The 17,888-nt window shown below is 33.9% G+C and overlaps 1 protein-coding gene across 1 annotated transcript in view; it reads right to left on the minus strand.

The window, feature by feature from the left end:
- Positions 1 to 17,888, minus strand: part of IL1RAPL1 (interleukin 1 receptor accessory protein like 1) — a 1,395,449-nt gene that overhangs the window by 837,785 nt on the left and 539,776 nt on the right. The gene's annotated exons all lie outside the window — the stretch shown is intronic.

The raw sequence follows: 17,888 nt of genomic DNA on the forward strand, positions 1-17,888 counted from the left end.
TTTCATGTGAGAAATGAATTATTCAGTGTTTCACACTATAGCTGAGGTACTATAAAAATATAAATTCACTACTCAATAGGTCCAAGCAATGACTTACTAATTATGTTTTCAAAATGCCTCTAATTTAAATTCACAGGTGACTGATGTAGTAAGACAAGAAGCAAGCACAGGAGATAATTTTACCAACAAACGACCCTGTGAAAAATGGCGAGAGTAAAAGTTTAATTTTATGGAACTTTCACATTTCTAAATTGTTAATTTCGGTTCTGTTCATAGGTGGGCATTCAATGTGTTACTTGCATTCATTAGAAAATAACCCACCACATTAAAAGATCTTTAAAGGACCATGAACCATATTGCACTATCTTCTTATCTTTTTATTTTGCTCTGAGGTCTTGACCAGCTATGAAATTTAACTTTTTCTGTATAGTTTAATATGTGAGAGTGTAACTCCCAAGATGCCTTGTGAAATTCTAATTATATTTAATGCTGCACATTATTGAGAATAAAATTTTAAATGGGAAAAATTAATCACAGACTTTCTGAAAATGTTTTTAGATTATGAAACCCAAGAGTGGTTATAATCAAACTTTTAATCACCCCTAGAAATTGTCACTCTGCGAAAACATATTTTTGACTAAAGTATGCACTCAACTCACAAAGCCATATGTGGAAAAAAGTTGAATTTGAAATTATTCTGTTGGCTTTTGACAGTCTGTGTCCATGATACTATACTGTAAAATTAGCTATTCTTTGAAGCAGCCACTCTAACAACAATCTGATAATATATGTCAGGCACTCTATTAAGTGAATTAAATGCATTATACCATTTAATTCTTCCAACACCACCAATACATAAGTGCAATTATCCACATTGTACAGATAATGTATTTCAGTTGTAAAAGGTTATGTTGTGACTTTCCAAAATCTAAACCCTCAGCCACCTTGTTTGACTTACCTCACCTAACTCATCTCTCCCTTTTTTTTTTTTTTTAACCATTTCAGAAATTTATTTAAAATAAATTCTTTATACTTTCTTAAAAGGTCTTTCTTACTGGGTACTTCTTTGCTTGATCTAAACCTGCCTCCCTTTCTATTCCTTATCAAGTAATACAAAGCAAAATGATGGCAGTCAAAACAAAAACCCCAGTTTCTTAAACTCCTGATGTTCCATATCCTACAGTAAGATGACCATGCATGGAACATCCCAAACTTGATTCCAAAGAGCAAATGGTGAATAAGGGACTTGTGAATACACCTACTGAATCTATTCAAACATATTTCTCATACACATTTATCCTAACATTACTAAATTCTTTCAAAATGCAGTGTGCCTTACACAACATTCAGAATAAAATACTCCCTTATAATCTGCAGTTTCCAGGGGACTATATAATACAATAACGATGAACGCAACAACCAATTCATCTGGAGGCATTTGTTAGGCTGGCCATTACTTTGTCTGAGTAACGAAAAGGCTGTAAAAGTCAATCTTGAAGTCATTTACTTAGGACAGCCTTTGTACTTTCTTCATGTGACACTTTTAACAACCAAAATATACAAAGCTTGAATTTCTACCAATTAACTACAGATTTTGGTAGGAGGTGGATCTAATTATCAGTGTTAGAACAGCAGCCTGACTAATTTGACCCATGATTCTTAGAAATGGTGCAGAGGACCATTTTATAAAAATATGCTACACAGCCCAAGCTGCTTTAAAACTAAGTCTGGTTTGAGAAGGAAAGAGAACACTATAGGAATTAATGTTGAAAACACTAAAAGGAGTGAAGAATAAATCTTGGTCATATTTAGAGGCATCAGAATTACTTCCTCTTTCCCTGTCTTCTCTAATCCCTAGCTTGTCTTGTTGATAGCTAGTTTATGTATATATGACATTAATCGTTAATTCATTTTTCTGTTCCACAAAATAATGGGCATTAGATTAAGTTTTGTAGAAACATTAGTGAACAATACACTATTCTTGCCCAAATGTACCATTTGTGAGCAATTTATCCTATTAGCCTAATTATTATTCAGTACCAAATTCATTACCATAAATACCTTTCTATTTAATGTCACTGTACGTTTTGTTTTAACATTACTTTCTTATTGTTTTACAGGCTTTATACTTTTTTATGAAAATGATGTGTTTTTCTCCCAAGAAAAAGGTGACACATGGCTTGCCAATTATATTGTCCTTCCAGTCTCAATGATTCATTTTACAAGACTTAACAATTTCAAACGCCAATTCGTTGGTCCACTTACAAACCCTTCCCAGCACCTGCATTCTTTTTGCCATTCCTTTTCACCAAGTCTTCTTGTTGGATGTAGATTCTGGAGGTTGAATGCAGAGTCTTTTTTATGGCCACAGAGCGATTAGAGTAAGTTAGCTTTCACGTGTTCTTAATAATCAAAGTAGATAGTTAATTCTTTGCCAAATCTTTTCAATCAATTCACTTTTCCATAGGGGATCCTAATATAGCAAATAATTGCCTAGGATAAACACTGTACATTAGTGACACAGACTTTTCTGAGTATAATAGAATAGGCCAGAGGGCAGGCTCTTATACATAGAACTCTAGTACCTTCTATACCCCTCTTTATTTTTGATGATGGACTATTTGTAAATATCCTCTGGATCAATTATTTTCCAAGGATTGACTCAAGCATTAAATTAAATGAGGAATTTTGAAAATGCTGAATTTCATATTTTGATCTTTCACCATGTCTTTTAAGTATATTTCCTTTACTTGTGCGGTTTTACAATTAACTTACAAATGAAAACTTAACCCCAAAAAGTGATGAAGGGAAATGTCTCAGTAATTAGGGAAGTTTAGAACAACAGTGTCCATCACAAATAAGATGCAGGCCACAAATGTGAACCACATGTATAATTTTAAAATGCTCTAGTAGCCACATTAAACTAGGTGAAAAAAACCTTAAATTTAATTTTAATAATCTGCATATGTAATACTCTCTATCTGAAATATTACCATTTCAACATGCAATTAATATTAAAATTAATAATAAAATATTTTACCATTTGATATGAAGTCTTTGAAATGTAGTGTGTGTTCACACTAACAACATGTCTCAGTTTACTAGCCACACTTCAAGTACTTAACAGCCACATGTGGCCAGTGGCTACCATATTGGGCAGTGCAGCTCCACAGGAAACCTTAAACATTTTTTAAAATATATCAGGTTTATCTCTTTTAAAACACCACATTTTCTCTTTTTAACATAACATAGTTACTCTTGATTGGCATATTATAAGGAAAAAAAATCATGATATAATAACATAGCCAATAGTAATGAGCTATCTCATGATTTTAAAATCACATCCATATACATTGCCCACAGTTTACTACAGATTTCATCATAATACCATTTATTAGAGGGAAGCCTTAGCCATAATTTACAGTTGAATCTTTTAATATGTATTAACTGAATATATTTTAATCATCAAATTTTATTTAATCTGTTTACAAAGTTCCCCTCTAAAACCTGGTTGAAACTTCAAGAAATCTTTCTATTCATATTCTCTGAACATAAATTCACTTTAAAATGTGCTATTGGGCCGGGTGTAATCCCAACACTTTGGGAGGCCGAGGTGGGTGGATCACTTGAGATCAGGAGTTCGAGACCAGCCTGACCAACATGGTGAAACCACCACTCTACTAAAAGTACAAAAATTAGCCAGGTGTGGGGGTGGGCACTTGTAGTTCCAGCTACTTGGGAGACTGAGGCAGGAGAATTGCTTGAACCCAGGAGGCAAAGAATGCAGTGAGCTGAGATTGCGCCACTGCACTCCAGCACCAGCCTGGGCAACGGAACAAGACTCCGTCTCAATAAATAAATAAATAAATAAATAAATAAATAAATAAAACGTGCTATTCTATAATTAACATGATACTTTTACATCTATAAACATGAAATGTGAAACTATACATATCCAAGATTGCGTATTCTTCTATTTTACAGTGTCCCTTCAAAATAACTTGCTTCTTTGCCTAAGGGTATGACTAGGCAGTAAGAAAGGAAAGCTCTTCCTGAACATGTCCTTCAGCATAACCTCAGAACTAAGAACTATTTATTTCAGAAATATAATCCCACAGCATCAAGTCAGAGTAATATCGAACACTAGGAGGCTCTGCAATCAGTAGTCTCTTACAGTGATTCAACGACATGTTTAACTTAATCTTAACACATTTTAATCCTTCCACTGCTATTAATTACTACTTATTTTCTGCCATTGCTAATTTTGAAGTCATTGATATTGTTCAATTTTGTTAAATGAATATTTCAAAACGCTTTCTTAGGAGACTGAAATATACAAATGCTTCCCTTTAGGCTCATGATGGGGTATGGAAAAACAGCCATTTACAGCCAGGCAAGAAGCAAAGAAAGAAGTGTGTGTGTGAGGGGGCGGGTGTGTGTGTGTGTGTGTCAGAGAGAGAGAGAGAGAGAGAGAAAGACAGAGAGAGAGCGATGTATATATCCCAAATGAATCAGTTTCTATGAATATTTATTGTGGAAATGTCAGAGTAATTAACTCTTACAATTAGAAAATAGTATTTCATCTGATCTATTAATACAGGTTTACATTACATGTGATGCATATTGCTCTTAGCTATAAATGGAAATTTTCTTAAAGTGATAATCAAAGACCCATATGAGGGTGTTAATTAACTAAGACTTTTTAAGAGTTTAAAAAGTGATGGCCCACTACTAAAATATTATAGTTCCAGTTAAATTTAAAGATAAACAAAATATTTTCCTAATGCTGGATGAATAATCTTCTTGAATAAGAATATTTCAGAGAATAATTATATAAAAACACACATATAAGTTACTTACATTAAATAATGAGTTGTGACCAACCCCTCCATCTATGTTTCTAAGGCCGATATCACTAATTTCATAGATATTTTAAATATTAAATATCACCTAGTATAACGCCTCGCAAATAGCAAGTGTTATATGACATAAATAAGTTTTTTAAATGGAAGTAACTGACTGGATAATGTAGGCAAAACAAAGCCCTTAGCGAAAATGTTCGTGTTCTAATCCTGGCAACCTGTGAACATGCAAATTTACATGGTAAAAGGGACTATGCAGATCTGATTAAGGTTGAGAATTTGAGATGAGGAGATTATCGCGGATTATCTCAGTGGTCTCAACTGAATCACATGAGTCCTTAAAGGTGGAGAACCTTTTCGGTCTAGGATCAGAGGGAAATGTTCCAGGTGTTTTGTAGTTGTTGCTGCTGCTGATGTTTTGTCAATTCTTTACGGTTTTCTGCAAAGTCAATGATATTATCTGAAAACAAAGACAATTCTATTTCTTCTTTCCCTGTCTATATAGTCCACAACTTACAGTAGTTTGACTTGCAATTTTTCAGCCTTATCATGCTGCAAAAGGGATATACATTCAGTACACTCCTCAAGCTAAGAGAGTGTTACATCTGGATAAGCACATCAATAAGTGAAAAATATGGTAAGCTGAAAAATGCAATTTTGACTTAACAGTATTTTCTACTGATGATGGGTTTTTGCAGATGCAACCTTGTCATAAATCAAGGAGCATCGGTACCTTTTATTTTCTTTTTTTGTTGTTTCAGTGCATTAGTTAAGATTTCCAGTATGATGTTGAAAAAGCAGTGGTGAATGGAATTATCCTTGTCTTCTTCCTGATCTCAGCAGAAAAGCTTGGGGTTTCTCACCATTAAGTATGACGTTAGCTGTAGGTATTTTGTAGATGTTCTTTAGCGAATTGAGGAAGTTTTCCTCTATCCCTACTTGCTGAGAGTTCTTATCATGAAAGGGTTTTAGGAAGTGTCACATGCTTTTTCTGCCTCTATTGATAAGATAAAGTGATTATTCTTCTTCAGCCCATTGATATTTTAGATTACATTAATTAAGTTTTCAGTGATAAGCCAGTTTTGCATACCTGGGATAAATCTCACTAGGTCATGATGCATGATGCTATGGCTACATTATTGGATTGATTTGTAATATTTAGTTGAGGATTTTTGCATCTATGTTGAGAGAAATTGGATTGCATTTTTCTTGTCATGTAATGCCTTTGACTAATTTTGTAATTAAGCTAATGTTGGCCTCAGAGAATGAGTTAAGAACTAGTCCCTCTGGTTCTAGCTTCTGGAAGAGATTGTAGAGATTTGAAACAATTTTAGGGAAAAAAAACTACTCTAAAATTCTTATGGAACCCATAAAATAGCCTCAATAGCCAAAGTAATCTGAAGTGAAAACAACAAAATCAGAGGAATCACATTACCTAACTTCAAACTATACTACAAGGCTACAGTAACCAAAACAGCATGGTACCAGTAGAAAACCAACATATAAACCAATGGAACAGAATACAACACCCAGAAATAAAGTCACATATCAAAGGGCCATCTGATCTTAGACCAAATCAGCAAAAATAAGCAATGGGGAAAGGATGCCCTATTTAATCAATGGTGCTGGGATAACTGGCTAGTCATATGCAGAAGAATGAAACTGAACCCCTGTTTTTCACCATATATAAAAAATAACTCGAGATGAATTAAAGACTCAAATGTAAGACTCTAAGCTATAATAATTCTAGCAGAAAACCTAAGAAACACCATTGTGGACATCTGCCTTGGGCAAGAATTTATGACAAAGTCCTTAAAAGCAATTACAACAAAAACAAAAACTGACAAGTAGGACCGAACTAAACTAAAGAGCTTCTGCACAGCAAAAGAAACTATCTTGGGTAAGTTTGTGCGATTAGGCTGTTAGCTTCACAAGTGAGTCTGAGATGTTTTCTTTGCCTCTTTGGGTGGGACAGAATGGACAGAGTGGGGTGGAATTTGTTATTTTCTATGCCCCTGCAGATTACTAGAAGGAGCTTGAGTTGAATTATTTCAATTGCTTCAAGGTAGCTTAGGCTCTGATTAAACCCCATCAGACTAGGGTCTGAAAAAATAGTTTCTCCTAAGGGCAGACCTTGCTAACAACAGAATTATCTTGTGCATAATTCACAATCTTTGTTTTTCCCCTTTCCTAGATGGATGCACCAGGGATGTTTCTCTGATACTCACTATGAGGACTTGGTAAGGCTCCTGAAGGTAAAACTCAAGAAAAGCATCAGCCCCCTACAATAATTTATGACTAGGCTGTCCTGTTGTTTATAACTCTCAGACTTGGTCCACACTTAGCCTCCAATGATTCATCAATTACAGGTTTTCGTACCCTGGAACTAGTTTCCATGGAGGTTTCTGCTCTGGAAAATTGTGATTCTTTGTATCCATCAGTCTGTTTCTGCAATTTTGGGGACCTGTGACCTTTTGGTTTGACATGTGACCTCAGTTGTCTGACAGATCTGAGAAAGTTGTTGATTTTCAATTATTCAGCTTTTTACTTGTTAGAATTGAGTGGTAATTTCGAAGCTCCTTAACTGATGAATCTGAAACTGGAGTCCACCGAATTTGATTTTAAAAACTACCTATCAGCTAAGTCTCTCGTAAGTGTGCCAATGAAATGATCTTTTAATTTTGAGGAAGTTCAGGCCACAAATAATTGTAAGAAAATGGTTCCCACTTCTGGAGAATTATAGAATATAGAATAAAATAAATGTAGGTATAATGTTTATCTATGTGTTCTTTTATTATTTAAACATGTTTAAGGTTGTATTTATACATCCTTACATTTATCTAAATATATATTTTATGTGAATATATATTTACTATATATGATACATATTTACATATATTTATGAGAATATATATTGTGTTTTTTAAAGTATGATTCTAAAGACTCAGTTTTGGGCCATTTGGTATAAAAACTATATTTTTATATGTTGTATTAAAATGTATACTCTTAAATTCTAAATATAATGTTCCATGATTCTTGGATTATACATTTTTAAAATAAGTCATTACCAACTAAAGAATTGCTTCATACATGTTTGGATATTACATATGTATATATAATCAAAGGAAACAGTTTCAAACATACTTTGTTGCAAATCTAGGTAAACTTGTTTCAAACTCTCTTGCCCATTTTATATTTTTTGTCAAAATGCATTTTATTTATTTATTTATTTATTTATTTATTATACTTTAAGTTCTAGGGTACATGGGCACAATGTGCAGGTTTGTTACATATGTATACATGTGCCATGTTGGTGTACTGCACCCATTAACTCATCATTTACATTAGGTATATCTCCTAATGCTATCCCTCTCCCGTACCCCCTCCACAGGCATTATTTTTTTTTAAGTAGAAATTTCACAAAAAACATAACCTCTCAAATAATGCCAGTACCACCTGGTCATAATAAGCATCAGTACTTGAGTATATTGTTCTAGACTATATAAACTGGTATCTAGCTCCTTATAACAACGTAGTAGTAAACTATAATATATATTCTTGACTTACATGACCATTTCCTTAAGATGTCATCAGAGAAGGGGAAATTTATAGATGTATTTTTATTCAGGAAAATAAATGGCTAGAGATAGGGACTTTTCTCACAACTTCTGCTTCTTTGCATTTTGATAAATATAAAATCACAATATATTCTATTGATTAGTGGGTACACAATAGAGTGAGCATGCATGGGTTAGAAATCTAGCTCTAGAACTTCCTGGCTCTGTAACCAGGAGTAAATAATTTTAACTTCTCTGTGCCTCTTTATTCACCCTGTTCTGTAAAACATGAATAACCACTGTATCTGCCACAGAAGTTTATTTGAGTGATTTGTACAATGATACCTATAAAACATTTTTATCAGAGCTTTGCACTTAACAATCAATAAATGTAGCTATTATTGCTATTATCAATATATCATTGCTACTACATTGACGTAAGCACAGAGAGAACACATTTTAATTATTCTGTACTTACATAGAACACAAATATACATATGAAAATATGTGATACATGGAATAAGACGAACATTTATGCAACAGAAATTTTAGGCATTAGATTAAAATCTGAAAAACAGAACACGTCTTGGCATAAGAGCCCACCTTGCATTGTTGATAATATTTGAGTCAATCCGTTGTTTGAGAGTAAGCCTTTTAAATGTGTCATCAAATTTTTCTCTTGCTAGTGAAATCACCCTCAATAGGTACTGCAATGCCGAGATAAAGAGCAAAATCAACGTGGACAAAACTGCTTTGGGGACTTTAAAAGTCATCAGAACAGTCACATTTAAGTAAACAGCAAATGACAGTCTTATGGGATCTGTATTAAGCGTCTGGTATTATGATTGGGGTGGATGAGTTTTGAAAATGAAAGAAAAACAGGGCTGCTAACATTTGAGAGGAGTTATAGAATGCTGTATTAAGAAGACCTCTTCAGTGTACTTACATACATGTTTCCAAGTAAGAACCTATCTTTTATCAAAAATCACCTCTCTTTGGCCTTTTAAATGGTAAATGTCAATTGTTATTAATAGCAAATTAACATTTCTGAAGTAATGTTTTATCAGCGCTTCTCTTCCTACACTTGCTGTACATTTAAAAACATGTGCAGAAAAGAAATCACAAAAACTCCAAACCTTGTGCTTTATCTGTGCAATTCCACGAAGCTGTGTTTCTTATAGATATTGTTGGAATTTTTAAATCATAGAACTTATCAATTCAGTAACTTTCAATTGCTTATCTGTCCTTCCCTCTGGTTCCTATTTTTCAAACTCTGAACACTTAGCTTTTCATTCAACAAATATATATTTAGTGTCTATTATGTATAGACAGTATGCTCGTCACATAACTTATCTTTTTTATTTTAAATCAGAAGCATCTTCTCTGAGCCTTGCTACAATCCTTTGTCACTGAATTATTAAGTCTTGTTTGCATTTCAATGTTCACTGGCACAGGATTCATTTCCATATCAAGTCCTTACAGTTTTGTTTCTGTCTCTTTCCATGGGAACTCATTATCTGCAAATGTTTCAATCACATCCTAATCACACAATTACATCTTCTTTAATTCTCATTCTCATCTTAGTGCTTCTGCATCATTTGACACTGCTGAATACCTTGTTCTTTTTGAATCATTCTCCTCTACTGGTACCATACCACCTCCTCATTTAATAGTTATATCAGGTAATATATATGACATCGGTATCTCAGTACCACATATATATGATAGTCCACAAAAGAAGATTCTCCCTGACTTGACTTCTGTATCTGCAGTGCTGACTCTTCTTCGGCTTTCAAAATCTGAACATTTTCTTTGGGGGTGTATCTCTGTCCAACGTTACGCGAAGCACTTTTATTTGACATCAATCACCCTCTTCGATATTTGTCTCCACTAACTACCCATATGTGTTTACCACTATAGCACCTATTTCTCCACTCTTAACTTCTCTCAAGTACACTATTGTATTTACAAGTACTTTGTTGTATTTAGACCTCTGTGCTGAGTGTATCATTGGTATATGCCATGGGCATTTCTTTATCTTTCTCCTGAAAGCAGCTCTTTTCTCTGACTTCCCTACTTGCTAATATTTCACCTATATTTCAGTAACCTTGGTTGAAAAATATCATTCTTATTTTTGTTTTCATCATCACTTCAAGCAAACCACTTGTTAATTTCTGTTTATTCTTCTTTTGCAGTGACTTTTACTTCCCGTTCTTACTCCTTTTCTCCTTTCCCACCCCTCTAGTTCAGAACACTGTAACAAGTTCCTGCGCTATAGCCTTTAATTTGTGTTTCCACTTATCATCTCCTCCTCCCTCCATTCTTTTTTGCCTGAATCAGATTAATCTTCCTAAAGTATCATTTTGATCATGTCTTCCCTCCGATGAAAAATGTTCATAATTCCCCCCTTCCTACTTGACAAAGTATCAATTCTTACTTAAGCGTTTTGTAAATGGTATACAAAGAGTGTGGTAAGCATGTGAATAAATTTAAATACAACTGATTACATAAAACTATAGCTATAATATGTAATATTGAAGATTAAAGTATACAAAATAGAAGTAAATACTGGATAATGAGAATGGGAACAATGGGAGGGAAGTTATTATTCATAAAGGTTCTTAATTTATCTGGAAAGAAAAATTAAACCATTGATTATTCCTTAATTTGCTAAATAACCCATAGTAAAATTGTAAGAGTAACCCCTAAAATAATAGAAAGAGTGTACAAATTCCAAAATAGAAGAGGGAAAATTAGAATAAGAATATAAAACTCAACCACTCATAAAGAAGGCAGTAAAGAAGGAAAAAGAGGAGCAAAGACAAAGGAAGTCAACATCAGAAAATATAATTCTATAAATAAGTTCAAATATAAAAGTAATTGTAATAAATACACATGAAAACATGAGTGAACTAAAAGCCCTAGATAAAAGGCAAAAGTGGTCAAACAGGATATCTGTGGAGTTGTAGATTTTTTAAATCCATCAATATAGACTTTTTATAAGAGAGAGAGAGAGAGAGAGAGAGAGAGATATAAACACTGAGAACAGAAAACTTGAGAATACAAGCTAAAGATATGCCAGGAAAACACAAACGAAAAGAAAGCTAACATATAAATTATATAATGATACATATGAAAAAAGACTACATAACAATGAAAAGATCAATCCTCCTGGTGAATAAAATTATTCTAAACTTTAAATGAGTTCAGAAAACAGCCTTCACATATACAGGGGAAACTAGGCAGACAGAACTACAAGGTAACTGATCAAATCTGGGAGCTTAGTGGGTCATTTCAACACATGCATATGGAAGATCCCATTAACCCAATCAACAAGCCTGGTGTAATGAACCTGCAAAAACCACGTTTCCAAATGTGTACTCAACACACTCTTCTTAAGCACATATGAAACAGTTGCAGAAAGTTGCCATGCACTGTGCAATAAAACATTCTCAGAATATTTTTAAAAACTGATATCCGACAATATAATCAAATTAGACAGAAATAACACAGATGACCAGAAAAGACATTTGAAAATTTGAAAGTATAGTTCCAAATCATTCATGTGTAAAATAAGAAATCATATGGAAATGTAAACATAGTACAAGTAAATAAGCAAAGTACTTGAGGTCCTTTAAGGAATAATTTTAAAAATTCTTAATATTTATAGTAGAAAGTAACATAAATACATATAATAAACAGTTAACTGAAAAACCAAATAGGCTGGGCTTGTTGGCTCATGCTTCTAATCCTAAAACTTAGGGAGGTAGAGGTGGGAAGATCACGAGGTCAGAAGTTCGAGACCAGCCTGGCCAACATGGTGAAACACCATCTCTGCTAAAAACACAAAAATTAGCCAGGCATGGTGGCGGATGCCTGTAATCCCAGCTACTGAGGAGGCAGAGGCAGAAGAATTGCTTGAAATCAGAAGGCGGAGGTTGCAGTGAGCCGAGATCACGCCACTGCACTCCAGCCTGGGCAACAAGAGCGAAAATCTGTCTCAATTAAAAAAAAAAAAAGAAAGAAAAACCAAACAAATACTAACGAAGCAGCAGAAAAAATAATAATAAATGAGCAGAAATCAATATAGAACTTCAAAATATCTAATATTTAAAGAGACAAAATTTAAAGAGACAAAATTTTAAATTACTTGAAAATTTGATCAGGACAAAAGGAAAGAAGACATTAATAAAGGGCAGAGGTGTGCATATATTCTCACAACAGATTTAAAAGCTATGAAGAAAGAATGTCCATAAACTTGAAAGCTAAAATAAATCAAACACATTTTTTGAAACACAGAATTTATCAACACTGATCTAAGAAGAGCTGAGAAAAGTGAAAAGCTCTTTAACTATTAGAAAATCAAAATTAGTGTTAAAATATCCTCTTAAAGAAAACAGCAGCCTCAAATGGTTTTATGGGTGAGTTCTACTATACTTTTGAAAAACACATGATTCCAAACTCATAAGAAATTCTTAGGAAACAGAAAATGGGAAAATTTCAACTCCAAAATGAAGCTAGAATAATCTTGATACCAAAACTAAGTAGCACAGAACAGTATAAGAACAGAAAATCATAAACCAATATTATACTTGTGAACATAAATGGAAAATTTTCAAAAAGATATTGGCAGAGACATGCAATGTATTAAAGAAGATATAATGCATTACAAAAAAACTAGAGCAAACTATATACGATGATGAAATGTCAAAATAATTCCCTCTAAAATAAGGAACAAATCAAAGATGTCTATCACTGCTTTTCAGTTAGAGAAGCAAATAAAAGATAAAAATTAGAAGAGAAATAAAAACCTATCACTATTCATATATAATATGATTGTCTGCATACAAACTCCCTTCAGAAGTTCTGAACACAAATTATGGGAATTAATAACAAACCAAACCAAGATGTCAAGATACACAATTTACATACAAAAATCAATTTCATGTCTATGTATTGGCAGACAGGAAATGAAAGTTTAGAAAAGACAGGATATAATAGTAGTAAAAAAAGCACAATATCATGGAATAAATCCACCAAAAGTGATGTAAGATCTTTTGAATAAGATTGTAAAGTATATTGAAAGACATTTAAGACCATGTAAGTAAATAGAGAGGTACAATGTAATGGGTAAATAGCCTCATTATGTAAATATATTATTTCCAGACTGCCCTGTAGATTCAGAGCTTCCCAATTCAAACAGTGACATTTTTCTTTGTGATACTCGACAAAGGGACAAAGAATAGATGAGACACAGTTGAAGAAGCTCAATAAAGAGGAGGGACTAGCCCTACCAGACAAACACCAGTGCATATATGAAAACTTGATATAATTGAGACAGCTAGATAAACACCCCAAATTCATATTATCCCACATTGTAGATAGAGATGCTTCTGAGAAGCTGCTTTCCATCTAGGAACAACATTTCCCAGCAATCTTTTCATTTACATAGGGCTAAATGATTAGTTTTCACCAATGGATTAGGAACAGTTGTGATATAATCATTTGCTAAACAAGATGTTTAAGAAGCTGACACGCTAACTGGGCATGGTGGCTCACGCCTGTAATCCCAGCATTTTGGGAGGCCGAGGCAGGAGGATCACAAGGTCAGGAGTTCGAGACTAGCTTGGCCAACATGGGGAAAGCCCGTCTCTACTAAAAATATAAAAAACTAGCTGGGCGTGGTGGCACACGCCTGTAATCCTAGCTACTCAGGAGACTGAGGCCCAGAGAATTGCTTGAACCCGGGAGGCAGAGGTTGCAGTGAGCTGACATCTCGCCACTGCACTCCAGCCTGGGGAACAGAGCAAGATTCCATCTCAGAAAAAGAAAAAAGAAGTTGACATACATGCCTTCTCTACCCTTTCTTCTTCCATCTGCCAGCTGGCTGCAGTAGACTACAATGTCCTAGTGAATGGTCAGACATGAAAGAGAAGGACCCTGCGTCATTAAACAAGCAAGTGGAGGAAAGCATTGACTAAAACCAGTCACACTGTATGGGGTGAAATTTGGCATATATTTATTATAGCAGCTGATTCTATTCTAATACACGTGATATAGGAACAGGGTAGTTACTGCAGTTCGGTAGCGAAGGAATAGACACTTCAACATGCAGTGATGGAAAACCTGACTGTTCATATTTAAAAAAAGAAAAAAAAAAGGATTCAAATCACTCACACCATTCAAAGACTCAATTCCTGGTAGATTATAAGTAGAAAACGTATTAACACTACAGAAGAAAATATTGGAGAATATTTGTATGATCTTAGGATAGGAAATAATCCTTTGACTGAGACTCAAATCACTAACCATTAAGGCAAATATAAATAATAAATTTGATAATATTTAAAATTAAGAACTTCTAATCTTCAAATTATACTATTAATAAAGTGAAAACATGGCCAGGCGCCTTGGCGCACACCTACAATCCCAGCACTTTGGGAGGCCGAGGCGGGCGGATCACTTGAGGTGAGGAATTCGAGATCAGCCTGGCCAACATGGTGAAACCCCATCTCAAATAAAAATACAAAAATTAGCCGGGCATGGTGGCACCTGCCTGTAGTCCCAGCTACTAGGGGGGTAGACGTGAGAGCATCGCTTGAACCCAGGAGACGGAGATTGCAGTGAGCCAAGATGGCGCCACCGCACTCCAGCCTGGGTGACAGAGTAAGACTGCATCTCAAAAAAAAAAAAAAAAATTAAAAATACAACCTACAAGCAGGGAGAAAATATTTAACAATATAAAAGCTAACGAAAATTATAATACAGAATGGGAGGGACAGATAGTTACCTCCTGTAAAATGATGTGCAACGTCACTATCAGGGAAACGTCAATTCGACGAGATAGTATTTTATGAAGGCTTTAGAAAAATATTAAGGATTGAGGAAAGTTCGGAAAGTTTGACACGCTAACATTTTAGGGTCATTTGTGAATCATTTCGGAAAATAACATGGCATCACCTTGAAGTTTGACTGCATATATCTAATAACCCAGTATTCTCACCCCTAGTCACTGACCCTGAAGAAATTCTTGCTCATGTGCACCAGGAGACATATACAGAAATTTTCATAAGAGGATTGTTTGTCAGAGCAAAAGTTGAGGTCAAGCCACCCATCATCAACAAGAACGTAAGTAAAAAGCACCATATGTTTATATCATACAATACTAAATAGCAGTCAAAACAATGGAACTACAGGTGTACTCATCAGTATGGAGGCACCTCAGAGAAAATGTGGAATTATAAATGAGACAGAAAAGATTATATGCATTATCACACTTATATTGAGTTCAAAAACAAACCCAAACTAAAAATACATTATTTAGGAACACATATGTATTTAGTGAAACAGTTTTTGTAAAGGAAGAGAGTGATGAATACAAAATTCAGCAGGACAGTTATCTTTGCAAGATAGGGAAAAGATTAACATTTGGTAAAGACACACAGGGGTTCAAAACATCGGTACTATTCTGTCCGGTAGGTGATGTTTATACAGGTGTTCATTTTATTATTTTTTGTATCTTATATATGATATATATTCTGCTATATATATGATTATTATATAATAAAAATTTTAAAGACAGTTAAAAAACAATCAAACACATTACCTTTTTTAAAAAATTTATATCTACATGTAGGAAACATATGAAAAATTTATAATCCCAAATGTTAGTAGTGGTTACCTATGGGAAGCAAGAGGATTTTTATTTTGTACAAATCAGAAGAAATAAAATACAATGCAACTCTCCTCACTAAATAAAACCAGTATCAGATGAGGCTGTTGGAATCCTGGCAAGAGATAACAGAAGAAGGTATAACTTGAATAGCAATGAAAGAAACTTAAGATTTTGGCAAAGAGCTCAGTGTCTCACAGAAACTACACAATAATGTCCCATATGCGCGTTACATTCAGCAGCACTCGAAAAATTAGAACTGTTTGTTAAATCACCCCCAGAAAAACTCGTTTTGAAGTACGTGAAGCTCCAAGTCAGCTCAGCATGACAATTTTCACAATATTAAATCAAGGCCAACTTGATTTGGCACCTTTGAAAGAACAGACACTAGGAAAATGTCTCGAAACCACCTTATAATACCTAAACCTAATCCCAGTCTTTCCAGCATTTTAGTGCAATGCTCTCTGAGGACCTGCTGCATAAAAACCGGCTTATCAATGTTTAACAGACTTCACTACAATGTTGAATACAGGATTACAAACAAATAGAATCACATGAGGTAAAATCATTAAGTTCCAGACCATTGGCAGCTAATTGAGGAGAAGGAAACAGGAGGAGGTAATTTCTATATTCGAACCAGTAAAAGTAAAAATAAAAACCCTTTAAAAATCAGAACATACATATAGAATTTATGTCACATTTTTCTTAAACCTCATTTTAGAAAGGGATTCAAGAAAATGGCTTACTGATATAAAGCAGAACATGGGAGGATTTGATCATTACATAAAGAGAGGCAGCAATGTTAAGTACTTTTTTGTTGTTGTTGTTCAGGCTTAAATTCAAATTTAAAGAATTTTACCAAAGCCTTTTTTAAACAAAAGACTTCTGGTAATAGAGCTGAAGAGCACAATGTGTAAGATAAATGCCTTGAGGCTTAGAAAGTTGCTTAAAAGTACATCTTACACAAAATGGGATATTCTTATTCTACTTTCATAAAATGTTAAAAGGATAAAAGGCAGACCTTCCAGTAAAATTCTCTTTTATATTTCTTTTCAATGTAATCTAATATTGGAAATTATTTTTCCTTCTTGTAGCAGGAAACTGAACTGCAGTTTTCCCCAAGCCAGAGTTTCAAAATATCATTTAACTTTCTCACTTAAAATGACATTGGAGGAGACTTTTTGACAGTGAGAGATAAACTAAAAGACTATCATTGAACTTAGATATTCTTTTGAAAATCTGAAAATAAATCAATTCGAGTACAAACTGGCACTATATACCCAATGTCCACAACTCCAGCACCCCCATAAAGGTTAATATGCAAGAGACAGGAGTGCTCTGTCCTCCACTCACAGGCTAGAATTGGTAGATTCAAAGCCCATTGGTCAAAAATTATATCAAGACTTTTGATGTTTCATACCACAAAATCAGGTATCCTAAAATAATTTAATATTACTAAAAAATAAAATATATTAGACTTCAATATAGCTACCAATATTTTATTTAATGATTTAACTTTACATTAGAAAAATTGAAAAAAGAAAAAACAAGTGTTTGGATGGTTTGAGTCATCTCCCTTGAGCTACCCCAAGCTTAATCTTTATGTTTTATAGGTGGGCTTTATTTTCTACAAAAAAAATAAAAAAATAAAAAAATAAAAAAAAACAGGTACTCTCTCTCCGAAATGACAACAATTTATTTTTCCTCAATAACCTATCTCCTTTAAAAGGGGAGAAAATAAACAAGTCAATTTTCAAAAAGCCTGTTTCCTTGTTAACTCTATGATACACTGAAAAT

Source organism: Papio anubis, chromosome X, assembly GCF_008728515.1.
Source record: "Papio anubis isolate 15944 chromosome X, Panubis1.0, whole genome shotgun sequence".
In the NCBI taxonomy this organism is placed as follows: Eukaryota; Metazoa; Chordata; class Mammalia; order Primates; family Cercopithecidae; genus Papio; species Papio anubis.